The following is an 8,666-nucleotide window of genomic DNA, read 5'->3' as shown; positions in this document are numbered from 1 at the left end:
AAAAAAAAAAAATTTTTGAGAAGAACATTTTGGGGGAAAAGAAAAGGGTTAAATTGGATAATATTAAAAGTAGTTTTTTTGAAGTTTTGTACTTTGTGGGGAAATTTTTTTCTTTTTTTTTGGTTCCGACTTCCGACAAACACTATAAAGTATAAAACCACTAATTCAAAAAACAGTCATTCTTTTAAAAAAAAGTTGTAAGAATTTTGGGAAAACACTTAAACGGAGACTTTTTTTAGTAACTCTTTTTGCAAGTTTTTAAAAAATTCCACAAAAATCGAAAAATTGTACTCTAAATTTTGACCATCCAAATTAATGGAAGGATTTACAAAGGAGACTAGCAAGCTAAATAATTAGTATTAAGTGATGACATCCCTTTTAGCAAGAATAAATGGTTTATAATAAATCAGTGTTATCCCTAAATTTTAAACCCTCTGCAACAAATTTTCCCCGTAATGAACCTTCTTGAGAGTGCCTTCAACAAAAAAAAAAGTTCACCAAAAGTATTGCAATTCAAGTCAGCCACTCACATAACAATCAGGTGATGTCATTTTTTTAAAGTAGAATAGGTTTTAATGTGTTGCCATGTGTTTTTCTAACATGTGTTGAAGTCACATTTTTAGTATAATCTGGGTTGCTGGAAAAGGCAGAGAAAAAAAGATAAGAGTTAAAGGGGCTTTATTGGAAATTGCAAGAATCAGAATTTTGTTCTTTATGTTTGCCTTGCTGGATTAATTTTATATTGAGTTAATGTTTGGGTGTTAACTAAAAAAGGTTGATATTTTATTCCCTTTATGTAACAGTGGGACTCAACGGGGATCAGTTTTCCCCGGGGGGGATCTACTCAATGGCGTGGGGATGCCACGCCACCCGCAAGTTTCCCCGGGACGAAAAAAGACATATATAAAATTATATATACATAATGTATAGATAAATATTAAAGTGGCACCCCCATGACAAAGGCATGCCGTAGTGCCGGGAATGGGCGTACGTTTTGCCCCTTTAAAGCCCGGGTCGAACCCCCCTAACTACACAATTTTTTTTTTTTTTGAAAAAATTAAATATAGACAAAAACGAACAGCCACGGAGGGTAAAATCCTTTTTCTTAATCAAAAAAGGTACCAAGTTCTATTCTAATCTCTTTCTTTTTTTTTTTAATAATTTGTGTTGACTTAGTTTCAATTATTAGTAATTTAGTTATTACTTTTTAGTTACTACTTTTTAGCTTTTTTATTTCGCTTAGTACTATTTTTTGTTTAGGTATATAAACTTTAAAAAGAAAAATTTTTTCTCTCTCATCAAATCAAGAAACAAAAAACCTAGTTCTCTTTCCCCCCTTTCCAAATCAAAATAAATACGGCAACCTTCCAATTCCATTGCCAAGAACCTTCTTTCCCCAAAATCGCAAAAGCATCTTCTCCAAATTCCATTCCCGTATGTCTCTTTTTGTCTTCTTTTTTTTGTTTTTTTTTTAGTTATTTACTTGTTTTTTGTCTATTGGAAATTTGAAAGAAATAAACATTAAAAGAAGATTTATGGGGGGTTTTTTAATGAAAAGGTATTTGGGTAAAAGGATTTAAGGAAACTAATATGCATTTATTTGAATGTGACTTTGGGAACCCAAATATAAACCCCATCAAGGCTTGCTTTGAGTTTTAGGTTCATAAAGTACTTTTTATCCTTTTTTGGATTCATTTTTGGGGACTTAAACACAACTAAAATTTCCTTTTCCCTCCGGGCAGACTTTTTTTTTAAAACACAACTAAAATTTCCGCCCCCGATTTTTACTTAACACAACTTTTCCTTCCCCCGAATTTAAAAATAACATAACTAAAATTTCATTAAAAGGGGTATTTTCCCCTCAAGCATATATATATTTTTTTAATTTTCAAGGGAAATTTTTAGTAATGCCTTAGCAAAAAAAGGGTCCCATAAAACATAACTAAAAGTAGCCCCATAAGGCGTAAGTTTTCCTTAAGGTGTGCAAATAGAAAAAACAAAATTAGGGACTTAAGGATTCCTTCATGTTTACAGAGAAAATTTACTTCCACCCTTTTGGGCCCAAACCTGAGTTGAATATAAAATTTTAAGGCGTACGGACCCTAAAAATTCAAATCCCCGGGTTCCCCCCCGGTTTTTCCACCAAAGGGCCGTGGGGACCCAAATATCCCCCCCATTAATTACAAGGGCTTGAATTTAAATTGGGAAAGAAATTTAAATCGCGTTTCGATAAGAAACGTTTTACGCCTTTTCCTTAAAAAGGGGACTTTCCCCAACCTCCCATGTCCACCAAAAAAAATCGACGGGGAAAAAAAAACAGAAAGAAAAAAAAAAGAAAAAAAACCCTTTTTTTTACTACTCCGTTGTTTTTCAAGAAATAAATTTAAAAAAATTTGTGTATTAATTGTTAGATGGCATTTCTTTAAACTTTTTTTATCAACTTGTTATTTTGTACAAAAAGGTGGGTTTTAGCTTCCCAAAATAAATTTTCCCCTTCAGAAAAAAAAATTTAATAGAAAATCAGTTTAGACTTTACAGTCAAACTTTTTTTTAAAATAAAAGGGTTTCATTTTGAGAAATAGCATGGGAGGTCTATTTCATGTAATTATCTAATAAACCCAATTTTAGGTAGAATCTTTTAGAATACCCCATGTACTTTATTTTGGGGGCCATTTCCTTTCAAGTAATAAAATTTTCCCTTTTCTTAGCAAAAAAAAAAAAAAAAAAAAAATTGAACATAAGGATTGCAAAAAATTTTGAACATAAGGATTGCAAGAAAAAATATCTAGTGGTCTTGCCCGCTCGAAAAATGAAAGGGATACCAAACCCGAAACCCAACCCGAAGGTCTAGTTCCCCCTTTTACACCAGCTCACATTACTATCCAAACGGACTTTTATCTCCGATGCACACATTTATCACTTAACCATCATTGTATCAGTTTCAAACAGATCCATTTTTAATGAGCAAATAAAAATGTGTAACAAGCTTTATAAGTTACCTGCAATAACTGAATATCAACAGGCAGCAGTAGTTGCAAAGTTTCCTTCATCAGCCTCTCTTACAGAATAGAGAAGCATCTTGTTTATATAAACATCCAATATCTTCTCAGCTACATTTACTAATTCCCCAAGGCAGGATGCAAAACCTATTACTGAAATTAATTAGTGACCAGGTGATGTTTTAATCCTAGTCGAAAGCACAAATATAATAATAATAAAATACATTATTAATCTGATAGATACTGATTGTAAAATGAGAAAAAGGTAAGACTGAGTCAGGCAAATTATCTGGGAAGAACGGATTTTCCTCTGGGGACAGGTACCTACCAAATAACCTGTTATAAGGAAATATTTTGAAATGATAATAATTTTAATAGTTGAAATATATAGGTAAGCTTACATGTGGAGTTAATTGATGTTTATTATATCATTGCATAAAAAATATTTTTCGTTTAATCAAAATACTCTCCAATTTGTTAGTAACATTATTATTAATCTGGTTTCTGTCATATCAAACACAATTGTCATCTTGCATGAGAATGCTTTATTAACAGAGATTACAATAGTAGGAAAATACAGCGAGAACATAAGAGCACATATAACTTATTTATAAAATAAAATAAAATTGAGAACTTTATTTTAAAGACGTATATTATTTTGACATGGACTGAAAAAGAAATAAGAATATTTAGTTTGGATCTTAAGAGATCAATCCATTTATGGTTAATTTGTACAAATAATAGTAAATTGATTTTAGTGGTTCAGAATAAAGTACATTTTGGGGTAAAGCTCTTCATCCATGATTCAAACTCAAAATCTTTAATTAAAAATGAATGAATAACTATCACTCTACCACAATCTTTGATATTAGACATTTTTTCTATAAATTAAAGAGAATGCACTATAATCCCAGATCGGATGAAAGGTACCCAATACTTCTTGTAAGATTACCATACTAGTTTCTAAAATTTTCATAGTTTTTTCTGGTATTTATTTCGTAATCTAAGAGATCATTTTAGAAATTGAGAAGAAAGTACCATTATCCTAAATTAAGTAAACGAAGAAAAAATGTTGACCATCACAACTCACAATGATCAAAATACGACTAAATTAACTTCAAGAAGATAATGAACGTGTGGTTTAGACACACATCACGAATTTAAACGTTATTACATACGCCAAGAAAATTCTTGAGTTATCCCAACAATTAAGAAGAAAAGAACAATTATAGAAGGAAAAGTAGCAAACAAAAAATAAACTCATAGTCAACACAAAATAAACATAGCAAACTAGTAACAAAATGGATTAAACAGAGGAATCCAATCTCCGAAAATCAAGGTAACCTACCATAACATGACAAGATAACGACACATTAACATTTCCTAATCTAAGAGATCATTTTAGAAAATTGCGAGGAAGGAAATAGATCGACTATCACGAGGATCAAAATACGATTAAATTAACTTCAAGAAGATAACGAATGTGTGGTTTAGAGATACGCCATGAATTTAAACATTATTATTACATACGCCACGATTTTTTTTTTTTTTTTTGAGTTATCCAAAAATTAAGAAAAGAAGAGCAAATATAGAAGGAAAAGTAGCAACAAAAATATCCATAGTCAACCAAAACAAATATAGCAAACTAGTAACAAAATGGATTAAAAGTGAACAAAAGAATCTAATCTCCGAAAATCAAGGAAACCTACCACAACATGACAAGATAACGACACATTAACATTTCCAAGAACTCAAACAACTACTACAACATCTGATCAAACAGAAAAAATTAAAGGCTTAATACATTGACAATCCATTAAAACCATACATACAAGAAGAGAAATTGACCAAAATTACCTTAGATTGAAGAGCTTCTGTTTCTTGAAACAAGTACTGAAACAAGGACCCTGAAAAACCAGGAATAATGAAAGAACAAGGTTGTTTGTACAAGGTGGGATTTGTTGGGTATTTAATCCTTTCAATAAGGTTGAAAATGATGGTGTCTTCTTGTCTGATTAAACTATCCCTTATCGAATCAAGACTCAGTTTGTTATCATCACCACAAGCCATTTTTTATAGGCAAAATTGTGAAGAAGATTTTATGGGGGAGAGGAAGGGGACAAGGGAGAAAGAAAAACAGGAGAAGAAAGAATTAATGTTATCGGTTTTGGTTGGTTGGTTAAGTTTGAACTATATATTGAGGAGCTTTTTATGTTTTTAGTTTATGTTTTTAGTCCCTATATTTTAGATTCATTAAGTGTATGGTCCAACTATACGTTACACAAATTAAATTGAATTCAATGCTAGGCTATTTATATACTTCTAAGGATGGTTTTCAATAAAAGGTAGGAGGAGAAATTTATCCTATTGAGTATTTATATCAAACGAATTGATGCATGATATGTCTTTGCACATAGAATTCTCTCATGTAACTAAATGTTAATTACAATAATTATGCAGATTGGCAGCTTTACTTTCCTTTGTTTGCTTTCGACTTCCTTAATCATGTCAAACCTTTCTCTTACCATTCTAAATTCGACAATTTCTCTTGCAAGGTCGAGATCTTTATGAGAATTGAAATGATTTATAAGAGTTAAGAAGTAATGTATGTAATTTATCTTCTCATGAGAAATATTATCAAATTTTATAGTACAGTTGAAGACTAATGGAAGATATACGAATTTAAAGTCACAAAATATGAATAAGAAAAAGAAATCTTAGACAATTCTGATAAAAAAGGGAATGAGGTAAGCTTGTAATTGAGGAGATATTTAGAAGGAATTGAAATGTTGGGTTCTCAAATATACATACTTGCCAACCAATGAAATATCATTTTATTCATCTGGTTAAATTTTATATGACATTATTGCTATTGTGAAATTAAATGACCTTTTTTTAAACTATAATGTTCTTATACATTATTTTAAAATTTGTTAACTATAAAAGGCTACAACTTATAGTATTTTTACTTAGTTTCCTATAATTTACGTTTTATTTTAAAATTAAGAAACTAATGACCGGATTATTCTCGTGTTTTGATTCCTTCATCTTTTTGAAACGGAGGTAGCATGTAGGGCTGGGCATAAATACCGAAACCCGAAAAACCGGACCGAACCGAATTAATTCGGTTTTTCGGTGTTCGGTTTTTCGGGTTTTCGGTTCGGGTTCGGTTTTACTTTTCAAAAATTTCGGGATTCGGTTCGGTGTTCGGGGTTTAGTATTCGGGTTTTCGGGTTTTCGGTTTAAACCGAAATATTATGTATAGCCCAAAATTATTAATAGTCCAAGCCCATGCCCCATTTAATTTAAGCCCAAACGAAAATAACCCAAGCCCACTTCATTCTTTTCATCTTTTGTATCAATCATCAATTTCATCAGACATAACGTATCATCCCTAGACCCTAATTTCACTTCTTTCTCATTGAGAAGTTCTCAAAGCTTCAGAGCTTGGTTCACTGCAAAAAAAAAAAAAAAAAAAAAAAAGCTTCAGAGCTCAAAGTTTGCTCTTCCAAGATCGGCGGCGGCGACTGCTCTTCCAAGATCAGCGGCGACTGCTCTTCGAAGTACCGGCGGCGACAGAGTAAGTATTTCTCTCTCTCTCACACTTCTCTTAATCAACTTCATCTGTTCTTTCACTAGTTGATGTGAGCTTCTTGCTACTGTTTTGATTGTTGTAACATGATATGTGGTGGTTGTGAATTTGTTGTAATTAAATGGAAAAAATAAAAAGACTAGTTGATGTGAGCTTCTAGTTGTTTGAGATCTCTATGTATATGGAAAAAAGAAAAAGACTAATATCATACCTATTGGCTGGTGGTTGTGCTGTTATTTTTCGTTGAGCTTTTGGTTTTTAACGTGCTGGCCTACAAATACAATGCCTTATATTTTCTCTTTAATTTTCGTAGATGGCGGATGAAACTAAATTAAGTATTGTCGATTCAACTGGTAGCATGTCTAATACAGATGATACTGAGAGCAATGATAACTCACTTGACACCCGGGTAACAAAGAAAAGAAAAGAAATGCAATCTAGATCTGTTGTTTGGGGTCATTTTGAGAAGATTGTTGTACAGGGAATTGATAGAGCGAAGTGTAATTATTGTAAAAAAGATCTTGCTGCTGCAACTGTAAATGGGACAACGGGATTGAAACAACATTTAGCGAGGTGCAATGCATATAAATCCCTTATTAAACCTCCCACTCAGAAAAAGATACATTTTCCATCTAAGGATAAGAATGAGATGGAGGACCATTGGGAATTTGATCAACAAGTAATTAGGAGGGCTTTAGTTGAGATGATAATTATTGATGAACTACCATTTAGCTTTGTAGAAAAGGAAGGCTTCAAGAAGTTTATGAGTCTAGCCCAACCTCTGTTTCAAATTCCTTCCCGTAGAACAATAACAAGGGATTGTTATGAACGTTACAATGAACTGAGACAAAATTTGAAGAAGTCTTTTAGAGAAGCACATTCAAAAGTTTGCCTTACCACAGACACATGGACATCATTGCAAAAAATTAATTATATGTGTTTGACTGCTCACTTTATTGATAAAGATTGGAAGTTGCATAAAAAAATACTGAATTTTTGCCCTGTCACTAGTCATAAGGGTGAGCACATGGCAGAGACTATTAGCAATTGTCTGCTTCATTGGAACTTGGACAAGGTATTTACTATTACTGTTGATAATGCTTCTTCAAACGATGTTACAGTTAGAGAATTGTCTAAACAGTTAAATATGTGGGGAACTAATATAATGGATGGTAAGCATCTTCACGTGAGGTGTATGGCTCACATACTTAATCTAATTGTGCAAGAAGGTTTGAAGGAAATTGATGTTTCTGTTAAACGTGTTAGGCAAATGGTAAGGTATGTTAGAGGATCTTCGGCAAGAACAAGAAGCTTTAAGAAATGTTGTGAAGTTCAAAAGGTGGGATGTGCTAAAACATTAATTCTAGATGTGCCTACTAGGTGGAATTCCACCTACGCGATGTTGAACACGGCACAAAATTTTGAGAAGGCATTTGATAGGTTTGATTTTTTTGATGAGAATTTTAAAACTTATCTTGCTACTCATGTTTGTGAAGATGGAAGTGTCGCAGGTACGCTTGAATGTGATGATTGGGCGAATGTAAGGAATGTGATAAAGTTTCTTGAAAGATTTTACGAGCTCACCGTAAAGGCTTCAGGTTCACATTATGTTACTTCTAATGTTCATTTTGAGGATATATGTGAGCTTGATGCATATTTGAAAGCTTGTGTAGCAAGTGAAGATCTTAGTTTGAGTAGAATGGCTGAGCGGATGAGAGAAAAGTTTAGGAAGTATTGGGGTGATCCTGAAAAGATGAACAAAATGATTTTTATTTCTTCCGTATTGGATCCTCGCAATAAGTTTGTGTATGTTAGCTTTGCACTTGAAGAGCTATTTGGGGAGGAAGTTGGAAAGAAAGTAAGCGAAGGAGTGTACGATTATATGAAATCTTTGTTTGGAGAGTATCTTAAAAATTATTCAAGAGCATCTGATCATCAATTGTCTCCTTCTCTATCTACTTCATCTCATGATACATCTGATGATACTTCTAGTTCCGGGTCCTCTTCAAGTGTGAAATCAAATGCTTTGAGAACTAAGCTTCACTTGAAGAAACAAAAGGAAGATTCTGGAAGTG

General features: G+C 32.5%; 1 pseudogene; it reads right to left on the bottom strand.

The window, feature by feature from the left end:
* Window positions 1–359: 359 nt before the first annotated feature.
* Window positions 360–5,172, bottom strand: LOC132042184 (chorismate mutase 2-like; annotated as a pseudogene).
* Window positions 5,173–8,666: the final 3,494 nt, after the last annotated feature.

The sequence above is a fragment of the Lycium ferocissimum genome, unplaced genomic scaffold, assembly GCF_029784015.1.
Source record: "Lycium ferocissimum isolate CSIRO_LF1 unplaced genomic scaffold, AGI_CSIRO_Lferr_CH_V1 ctg13937, whole genome shotgun sequence".
NCBI lineage: Eukaryota > Viridiplantae > Streptophyta > Magnoliopsida > Solanales > Solanaceae > Lycium > Lycium ferocissimum.
The sequence above is the reverse complement of the archived record's forward strand: the minus strand, read 5'-3'. Positions and strand labels throughout refer to the sequence as shown.